Below are 11,306 nucleotides of genomic sequence, written 5' to 3' on the forward strand. Positions count from 1 at the left end.
GTGTGCCAAATGTTGTGATAAATATTACATAGACTATCTCATTCAATTGTTACATCAAACCAAAGGTTAATACTCCTACTACAGTCTCCATTTTAAGGCTGGAGAAACTGAGGCACAGGGAGATTACCTTGACAAAGATCATGCAGTTAATTTGTGGCAGTTAAAATTCAGCCACAGGCAGGCTAATGTAAGAGCTTGGACTCAGCCATGATGCTATGCAGTGGACTGGTCTAGAAAACCCAATTAGGAGATAAACAGAAAAATATAAACCAGAGAACTATGTCAGAGTGGAAGATGAAAGAAAAAGGCAGAAAGAAAATCGATGCTGCTGAGAAAATAAGAAGAATGAGGCTAAAACACCACCCTCTTCAGATTAAGTTACAAGGGCACCACTGTGACATTTGAGGACACAATTTCAATAGAGTGATAGAGAAGGGAAGCTAGACTGCAAAACTAAGGGGCTATGAGGAAAGAGGAAATTGAGATGTCTTGCTGCAAAAGGAAAGCAATAAATAGACTAGAAGAGACAGCAAGGTCAGGCAAAAGCATTTTGGTTTTCTTGTGTGCTTTTTAAAATGGAATAAAGCCTGGCCTTGTTTGAAAGTGGTTGCAAGGGAGCCCTAATATGTGGGTGGTGCCAAGTAGTGGTAATAGGAAGAGGTGGAGGGGGGCATCAAGGGCACAAGGGAAAGGGTTAGCTCTGGAGGAGGAAGAAAGATGGCTACCTCTGTCTGCAACTGGGAGGCAGCCACAGAGATGAAGATACATCAATACGAAACTGAGAGGAATGGGCGAGTTCAATTCTTCCAAATTAGCTTTAATCTTTTCAGTAAAACCAGAGTTAGGTTATCTGCCAAGAGTGAGAATGAGGTTTATACGGCCATAATCTATATACTGAACTAATCCATGTAGTGCTTAGAATGACCAAAAAGGTAATAAGATTATCCGAAGAACAGAGGAGACTGGAGAAAGGAAGCCCAAAGTATGATTGTAAAGATTCTCTGCAAAATCTCCTTTGTGAATCAGAACTGAAATTTACATCCCCTCCTCCCCATGAACAGAAACACAACAAACTATTAATAACCCCTTGTGTCTAAAGTTTCTTTGTATTCATGTTTTAAGATATTTGACAGAGAAATAGTATCTTCTCTACTGTTAAATAGGAGACAAATATGCAGATAAATTTTCCTGTTTGACTTAAAACTACAAAGAACATCAGGGCCAGAACTGGAATTGATATCCAGGAGCCTTTCTGATACTTGCACTGTGCTGACCTCAGCTCTACTAAACACTTCTCATAAACGGCCTGGATGCAGCTAACTGCCCCTAGAGAATCCCAGACACAGCACAAACTTGGGAAGCATCAAAATCAACGCATGATGCCCACAAGAGTCTAAGATTCTCCTTATGTGGCCCTGGGTCACAGTACAGTTCTTTGGAAATTAGAGGGCAGGTTTGATAACTTGATTGCAACATATTTGCATATCGATAACATGATGTCCTTAAAAGATCACACCATAATTATTTAATGTAAGGATTTAATGACTCTATTTTCATTCTCAATTAACATTTCCTTATTGCCAGAAGTACACTGGGGCTGGCACAACTGGAAAAAGCAAAGAGGGTAATTATTTAGCCTGCATTACTGATGAGAAGGGCAACAGGCAAAGCTAAAGCAATCCACAATTCACCTTCCCTTTAGACAGGAGATAAGGACAAAAGATAGTCACCAATCAAAACGGTTTATCTTCAGTTTCAGGTATTTCAGAAGCACTTCCCTGTGTGTGTGCGTGCACAATGTGTAATCAGGAAATTTATCTTTTTTATTTTATTTTATTTTATTTTTGAGACAGGGTCTCACTCTGTCACCCAGACTGGAGTGCAGTGGGGGGATCTTGGCTCACTGCAACCTCCGCCTCCCAGGTTCAAGCGAATCTTATGCCTCAGCCTACCGAGTAGCGGGACTACAGGCGCCTGCCACCACACCCGGCTAATTTTTGTATTTTTGATAAAGACGGGGTTTCACCATGTTGGCCAGGCTGGTCTCCAACTCCTGACCTCAGGTGATCTGCCTGCCTCTGGGATTACAGGCATGAGCCACTGGGCCCTGCCAGGAAATTTATCTTAAAGGGAGAGATTTCAGTTTCCTCCCTCTCATCTTCTTTCAGGAAATACATCCCCCGCCCCCCGCCCCCCAGCTAAGCTAAACTCTGTCTTGATTTTCACTTCTAAAAAGAAGTAAAATCAGCCACCTCCTTAGCCACAGGTTGGGTTTAGCAGCTTCTCATTCTTTCCTTTTCTTCCAGTGTTTACTGAGATCCTGCTTCCATGGAGGCAGAGTGCTCGGCAGGTGGGACCAACACTCGGACTGCACTCTCAAGGAGAATCAACCAGTAGAGGACTTGGGACTGGGGCTTGCGTGCCCACAGCGCAAGGCAGGAATTGATAAGAGCCAAGGAGAGGAGGTGATAATGAGTCAAAGGGCAGTCACTCGGGAAAACCCTTTGTAGAGGATGGAGCATCTACTCCTGCGCTTAGTGAAACCTGTTAGACAGAGAGGCATATGAGAAATGCCTCCCAGGAGGCAGGCCCAGCGAGAACACGAGGCCATGAAAGCCCGCCAGCTAGCCACCCCATGAGCCACCTAACCTGACTCCTCCACAGTCCACTCGCCTCCAAGGCAGACAGCCTTGGGAGGCTCTTCCCAAACTTCATGCCACATTTGCTTCCCACTCCTCTACCTATGTGTTTTAATCTAAAAACAAAGGTCTTTTGGCTGCTAATCTTTGAATGAAATAGATGCTGCAGGAAGAAGCACTGGGGTTTATCCCTCCAGCACATGGAGGCAGGAGCGCCCCGTGGCCTAGGTCTCCTCACGCCCAGATGCAGTTCTCCAAACTCTATAAACAGTAAGCTGTCTCATCCAACCCTCCATCTGGCTGTTATGCCTTCCATTTTCTCTATTTTGTTACTTGATAGTTATTGTTGGTACCAGAATGCAAGAAAAAATTCAAGCTCTTTCTGTAGCCTCTTGGCCAGGGGTAATCTCTGAAAATGGTTTGCCTATCCCTTGACCCAGAAAACTCCACAAAATCATGCAAACCAAGGGACTCAAATCTTTATGTTCGCTTTAAGAACACCCATGTAACTGTGCAGGCCATCAAGGTATGCATACCCAAAAAACCACCAAGTACCTGAAAGATGTCACTTTTCAGAGGCACTGTGTGCCTTTCCGTCATTACAAAGGTGGAGCTGACATGTGTGCCCAGGCCAAACAATGGGGCTGGACACAGGATTGGTGGCCCAAAAATGTGTTGAATTTTTGCTGCATGTGCTTAAAAATGCAGAGAACAATGCTGAACTTCAGGGTTTAGAGGTAGATTCTTGGATCATTGAGCACATTCAGTTGAGCAAAGCCAAGATGTACACCATATTTACGAGCTCATGGTCAGATTAACCCATATGAGAGATCCCCCTGCTATATGGAGATGATCCTCGCTGAAAAGGAACAAATTGTTTCTAAACCAGAAGAGATATTTACACACAAGAAAAAGGTATCCCACAAGAAACTGAAGAAACAACATGGCCTAGGAATACATTCAGTATAAGATAAATGCAAATAATAGTTTAGCCAGGCATGGTGGCTCACACCTGTAATCCAAACACTTTGGGAGGCTGAGGCAGGAAGATCACTTGAGCCTAGGAGTTTGAGACCAGGCAACATAGGGAGACCCCCATCTCTATAGTTAAACAAAAAATTTAATTACCCAGGCAAGGTGGCATGTACCTGTGGTCCTAGCTACTTAGGAGGCTAAGGCAGGAGGATTGCTTGAGCTCAGGAGGTCAAGGCTAAAGTAAGCCATGATCATGCCACTGCACTCCAGCCTGGGTGATAGAGCAAGACACTGTCTTTTCTTTTATTCTTTCTTTCTTTTTTTTTTTTTTGAGACAGAGTCTCATTCTGTTGCATAGACTGGAGTGCAATATTGTGATCTCGGCTCACTGCAACCTCTGCCTCCCGGGTTCAAGCAATTTTCCTGCCTCAGCCTCCTTAGTAGCTGGGACTACAGGTGCGTGCCACCATGCCTGACTACTTTTTTGTATTTTTAGTAGAAACAGGGTTTCACCATGTTGGTCAGGCTGGTCTCGATCTCCTGACCTTGTGATCCGCCCACCTCGGCCTCCCAAAGTGTTGGGATTACAGGCATGAGCCACCACATTCAGCCAAGACACTGTCTTTTAAAAAAAAGTTCAAAAAAAAAAAAAGGCCGGCACAGTGGCTCACGCCTATAATCCCCATACTTTGGGAGGCCGAGACGGGAGGATCACCTGAGGTCAGGAGTTCAAGACCAGCCTGGCCAATGTGGTGAAACCCTGTCTCCACTAAAAATACAAAAATTAGCCAGGTGTGATGGTGCATGCCTGTGATCCCAGCTACTTCGGAGGCTGAGGCAGGAGAATCACCTGGGAGGCAGAGGTCGCAGTGAGCCGAGATCACACCACTGCACTCCACTCCAGCCTGGGCCACAAGAGCTAGACTCCATCTTAAAAAAAAAAAAAAAAATTAAAAAAAAAAAGTAAGTTCAAGTTTAAATGCCTTTCCTACCTGAGATATTAATTACTCCCACACCATCACCAACACCCCTACTTCCAAAAGGTAATTATGAACTTCTGTAAACATTTTTCAGTTGAACTGGTTAAGTCTATAGCAGTCTATCAACTGTGTTGAACTACAGTGTCTAACAGAATCAGTTGAGTCCTGAAACTGTTCTGTGCGGTCTTACCTGAGCTAGGCAATGAGGAGCCCAGCGTGGCTAGCTTCTCGCTCTGTGCTCATCCTCATGAAGGGTGAATATGAATCAATCTAGAAACATCTCTGTCCTTTAAACAAGCTTGCAGTGAACAATAAGCCACATTTTGTCCTTAAGGATGAAACATAGGCCAGATTAGAGTTTTATCACAAGAGAGAAATACGTAATAAGGCCTCTGCTATCTGTCCCTGATAATTGCTAGTGATACATTCTAAATGATGCAGTTTTGCAAACTTCTAAGATTCTCACATTACATTTCCTATTTGTGCGAGGGCCCAGTGAGAAAGCTACACATGTTTTATTGTGGAAGAGAACAGAATCAGTAAGCGGCACCACGAGACATCAAACCAATCCTGCAGACAACACTGCCTATGATTTCTGCTCTTAACACCTCAAAGTGTTCTTAGGCTATTTGTCATTTTCTCCTCTCAACCTTGGAAAGGTCATTCTTGTGCTTCTTTGACATATAGGGAAATTTGGGGGAGTGGAGAAGAGTGAGTGGGGAACTTCCCCAAAGTCCCAAAGCTAGTTGATGGGATTGGGATCTAAATGTTTGGCTTCCTCTTGTGCTTTGTCCAGCCAGTCATTCTATGGACTCTGCCTTTCACCTCTAAAGGCAGAGTTCTTATTCCCATGGCCTTCCTTCCTGCCACTTTTTAAAAATCTTTTCTCAACTTGTTTTCTTCTCTGCCCCCTCCCCCACCCCCACCTGCCTTGTTTCTATTTTAAGTTTGTTTTGAGCATTGCTTAACATATGCCTTCCTCTCATAGTCTTAACATTCCACGGCTTGTCCCTCAATTTTATACTTAGAGTAGAATCCAGTCGAATCCCACAAAGCGACAAACCTGTAGGCGTTTCATGACAATGAGTGTAATGTCAGGCACAATGTGACCAATAAAACAATAAACCCATGCCCAAAAGTGCTTTACCAGGCCTGCTGCAGTGATAAAGATCCAGTCCATTATTGGAACTGTTGACTCTTCCTTGAGAGATTGGAGAAGACTCTAAGAGTAGAACCTTTTTTTTATATACCCCACAATAGATACATTACAACAGTCTGTCTTTGATCCCATAATACCAGCTTCCCACCACAACTCCATCACAGCATTACTGCACCTTTCCCATTATTGTTCATTTAATTTCTCCAGTAAATAACAAAAGAACAGCCAGGCGCAGTGGCTCACCTGTAATTCCAACAATTTGGGCGGCCAAGGTGGGCAGATCACTTGAGGTCAGGAATTCGAGACAAGCCTGGCCAACATGGCCAAACCTCATCTCTACTAAAAATACAAAAATTAGCCAGGCGTGGTGGCAGGCACCTGTAGTCCCAGCTACTGGTGAGGCTGAGGTGGGAGAATCACTTGAACCCAGTAGGTGGAGGTTGCAGTGAGCCAAGATCGTGCCACTGCACTCCAGCCTGGAGAACAGAGTGACACTCTGTCTCAGAAAAAAAAAAAAAAAAAAAAAAAAGAACAAAAGCAAACATTTTTATCAACATATATATGTTCAGGAACCAACTATGCAGGTTTCAGGTGCCCTGCAACTAGAGCAGATTATTTTGTCTCCTGCCGGCATCCAATCCTTCAAGGGATTGTGCATTAGATCATCCCTAGAAAGGAAAGGAAAACAGGTAACATGCAAATTACCTGATTTTCTCATTGAGAATTTTTGGGGAGGTAGCTTTTGGCTATTCCTATTCTCATTCTTTCTTACAACCTCAGGTAAATAAAAGTTGACCATGACTTAAAACAGCACAGTATGTTTTAGATCTTAGAAATCAAGCCCTATTGTCTGTCAAAAATCAATCTCTCTTGGTACAAACATTTTGCAGGGAAAGTTGACAATATTTTATCAAAAGTCCATGTGCATATGCCTTCTTTTTTTTTTTTTTTTTTTTTTTAGGTAGCTCCTGAGCAGCTGGGATTACAGGCACGCGCCACCATGCCTGGCTAATTTTTATATTTTTACTAGAGACAGGCTTTTGCCAAACTCCTGAGTTTGAGTTTCATCTCAGACTCCTGACCTCAGATGATCCACACGCCTCGGCCTCCCAAAGTACAGGCATGAGCCACCACGCCTGGCCGCATACGCCCTTTGACTCAGTTGTTCTGTTAATATTGATTTACCCAGGGCCATGGTGACTTTGTTCAAATTAGAATAAAGTATCCCCTCATCAGGAGATTTTATGTCTATCTTCCAGAAGAGTATCATAATAACTATTTAAATTTATGATGTCTACAAACTGAATGGTGCCCTCATAGAAAAGGCACTTTATGCAGTGTACAACTTATCTAACTACATGCAACGGCCCAGTGACCTCATGAATTCATATGAAAGATGATATCGAGTTATATGTAAAAGGGTATTCATTGTAACAGCAAAATAAATTATCACAAATGTCCACCAGCAGGGCACACTGTATATAAATAGATTAGAATACCTTTATACAATAGAATACTAGGAAGCATTATAAAAAGAATATGGGAAGATCTATACTGTAGACACTGATAATGAAAACATGTTCAAAGTTTATTAAGTGAAAAGACCAAGGTATAAAATAAAATATATTATAATTCAATTATGTACATTTCAAAAAGAAATATATGCTGGTACATAGCCCTTTTTTCTGAAAAGACACTTAACAAATTATTAACAGGAGCCTTCTAGGAAGAGAGTAATTGGGTGAAGAAGGAAGCTTTCAGTTCAAATGTTTACCTTTCTATATTATTTGAATTTTCTCACTGAAAGCATTTATTACTTTCTTTTTTTTTTTTTTTTTTTTGAGTTGGAGTTTCACTCTTGTTACCCAGGCTGGAGTGCAATGGTGTGATCTCAGCTCACTGCAACCTCTGCCTCCTGGGTTCAAACAATTCTCCTGCCTCAGCCTCCAGAGTAACTGGGATTACAGGCATGTGCCACCACGCCCAGCTAATTTTTCTGTTATTAGTAGAGACGGGGTTCCATCGTGTCGGCCAGGCTTGTCTCGTACTCCTGATCTTGGGTGATCCACCCACCTCGGCCTCCCAAAGTGCTGGGATTACAGCGTCTCAAAACAAAACAAAAAACAAGTCTAAGAGATGTTGTTTAATTTCTGTGTACATGCCCCCAACAGAATACATGAAAAAATAGACTGCAGGGGTTTTTGATATAGCAATGGGGCCAAGGAAGGGAGGGAGGCAGGAGGCAGGTGGTGAAGGCTGGGTGCTGACCCAGGAGACACACCCTCTATGCACTGCTGTTCTCTAGGGGCATTTCTACCTCACAATTCCTGCTTCTGAAAACAAACAGATGCTATATTCATGTATCTATTGGACAGTGAATATATTTAATCATAGAAAAAGAATATCATTAAGCTCATTTTCTTTTATTAATTCGGTCCTAATGGAGGATAAATACAGTGCAAGCAGAGCTGCCCATCACCTAAAAACCCAGGGGCTGTTAGAAACCTACTGTCCTTCCTTGATTCTACCATACTAAGTGGGTGTAGAAGAATGACATTTGCTGCCTTTCTCATTTTGATTTCAGTCCCCAGATAAAGAAGAATTCTAGTTTTCTGTTTGTTTCTGAAATGTAAACCACCATTATGATAAAATAAAGCTGAATTCATTATAATACATTTTATGCTAAGAATATATTCTCTCAAATGACTTTTTTTTTTTCTTGAGACCAGGTCTCACTCTATCACTCAGGCTGGAGTGCAGTGGTGCAATCATGGCTCACTGCAGCCTTGACCTTCCAGATTCAAGCGATCCTCCTACCTCAGCCTCCCTAGTAACTGGGACTACAGGCATGCACCACCATGCCCAGCTATTTTTTTATTTTTTTGTAGAGATGGGGTCTTACCACATTGCCCAGGCTGGTCTTGAACTCCAGGGCTCAAGTGATCTTCCAGCCTCAGCCTCCCAAACTGCTAGGATTACAGGTGTGAGCCACTGCGCCCGGCCTCAAATGAATATTTACTTAGACTACACACACATTATTCCACAAAAAGAGGGCAAAAAAAAGATTTTCTTTCAATTAACAGAAGTTACATTTAATGTAAGTAAGTAACATAGCAACCTCAAACCTAAGAAAAGAGTGACATTTATATGTTTATTTTTAAGATGACGTATTTGTATTAAATGACTTTTAAAATATTCCCTTCAGTAAAGGTTGTCAGAGGAGAGCATTTTAACTGTTACAGATTTTACAAAACATTTTTCTGCTTTGCAGTTTTGCCTTTTGAATCATGTATTTGTCCCAGTGTCAAGGCATCAGGCCTTGAGTTTGATTACAACTTATACACATTTTGATCCAAAGTTATACACATTCCATTCTTCTACCCCTTGGAAAATGGGTTTTAAATACTGAACTCATTCCAGGCCAAGGTCTTCTCTTGACACATTAACACAACAAATACTCTTTTATTGCTGAATTTCTATTTGGAGACTGATTATTTAAAACTCCACTATTCATTTGCTTACCAGATTTGCCTTGGTTACCCTGTGTCATTAAACAAATATTTATTCATTCGATAAACATTTTTGAGAATCTTCTAGGTCCCAGTCTCTCTGTCCAGCACTAGAGCACAGGGAATAGACAGATAAATATAAAATTGAAAAACGCTGGGCACGGTGGCTCAAGTCTGTAATCCCATCACTTTGGGAGGCTGAGGCAGGTAGATCACCTGAGGTAGGGAGTTCGAGACCAGCGTGGCCAATGTGGGGAAACCCTATCTCTACTAAAAATAGAAAAATTATCCAAGTGTGGTGGCACATGCCCTTAATCCCAGCTACTCGGGAGGCTGAAGCAAGAGAATCACTTGAACTGAAAGGCAGAGGTTGCAGTGAACCGAGATCCCACCACTGCACCCCAGCCTGGACAACAAAGGGAGACTCTGTCTCAAAAACAAAACAGAACAAAACAAAATCTGGGTATGGTGGCTCACACCTGTAATCCCAGCACTTTGGGAGGCCGAGGCGGGCAGATCACGAGGTCAGGAGATGAAGACCATCCTGGCTAACACGGTGAAACCCCATCTCTACTAAAAGTACAAAAAAATTAGCCAGGCGTGGTGGCGGGCGCCTGTAGTCCCAGCTACTTGGGAGGCTGAGACAGGAGAATGGCATGAACCCAGTGAGGCAGAACCTTCAGTGAGCCAAGATCGCACCACTGCACTCCAGCCTGGGCGCGGAGCGAGACTCTGTCTCAAAAAAAAAAAAAAAAAAAAAAAAAAAAAATTGAAAAAAACGATATGATTCCTGCCCTTAAAGAAGTTGCAAGCTGGGCTCTTCTGTCCAGTGTTTATCATGATGTTTGTTCTATAGAATCAGGGGCAGGACTAAGGTGAGACCAGAAAGACTCATGTCCTAGGAGAATTTTAGGAGGTGTTCACTCTCGGGGTTGCACAGGCCTGCCAGTATCCTAACCCAGCCACATGGCTGCCCCACATCATACCTGCTTCCCTTCTGCTGTCCTCCCAGCTCAGAGACATCACAGACTCACACTTTCATCATAGTTAGCTCCTTTCACTTCCTCGAAAATGTCTACATTTTGTGTCTATTTTCTTTTTTTCTTTTTTTTTTTTTTTTGAGACAGAGTCTTGCTCTTTCGCCCAGGCTGGAGTGCAGTGGCACTATCTCGGCTCACTGCAACCTCCGCCTCCTGGGTTCAAGTGATTCTCCTGCCTCAGCCTCCAGAGTAGCTGGGATTACAGGAGCCTACCACTATGCCCAGCTAATTTTTGTACTTTTAATAGAGATGGGGTTTCACCATGTTGGCCAGGCTGGTCTCGTACTCCTGACCTCAGGTGATCCACCTGCCTCAGTCTCCCAAACTGCTGGGATTACAGGTGTGAACCACTGTGCCCAGTCCCTAGTAAGTTCTTTTGATAAGACTGAGATCTGGTCATTGACGTATTCCTCCTGGCCGTATCAATTAGGAAGGTTTTAACTGCAATCAAGTATCAGGATATCTAACTCATAGAAGAATCTTGTTTTTGTTTTTATATATTTTCAGTTTTTTAACACAACACAGAAACCCAAACATGGGGGTCATTAGCATTGGTCGGCTGCTCAGGGGTGACATCAAGGATCTCCATTCTTTCCATCTTTTTACTTACTCTGCTGTCATCATTATGCCAGGGCTTCCTCCTTCTGCTTGTCTGCGATAGTTACCACGTCTGCAGGTATCATTCTACATTCAAGGTTGGATGAGTAGGAAAGGGCAACACTAACCACATTTTTTAATCAGAAAAGCCAAGTGTTTACGAGAAGTCCTTCAGCACACTTCCTCTTACATATTTTTAGCCACAACTAGCCACATGGGCACTTCCTTCCAATTGCAAAGAGAGGCAAGGAAATCAGATATTTGGCAAAAGGAAGATGGATTGCCATAATTTGCTTAAGCTAATAATAAATGAGTCATCAACTAAACCACCTGGAACAAAATCAAGAATTTTTTCTGCTCAATGAATCTGTCATCTGAAAAATTGAAAGCATTCTTGGTCCTGGGTC

The 11,306-nt window shown here is 42.7% G+C and overlaps 1 pseudogene; it reads left to right on the forward strand.

Moving 5' to 3' along the window:
- The first annotated feature begins 3,054 nt into the window (after window positions 1-3,054).
- On the forward strand, window positions 3,055-5,384 carry LOC134729253 (large ribosomal subunit protein uL22-like; annotated as a pseudogene).
- Window positions 5,385-11,306: the final 5,922 nt, after the last annotated feature.

Source organism: Pan paniscus, chromosome 17 (genome assembly GCF_029289425.2).
Source record: "Pan paniscus chromosome 17, NHGRI_mPanPan1-v2.0_pri, whole genome shotgun sequence".
Lineage (NCBI taxonomy): Eukaryota > Metazoa > Chordata > Mammalia > Primates > Hominidae > Pan > Pan paniscus.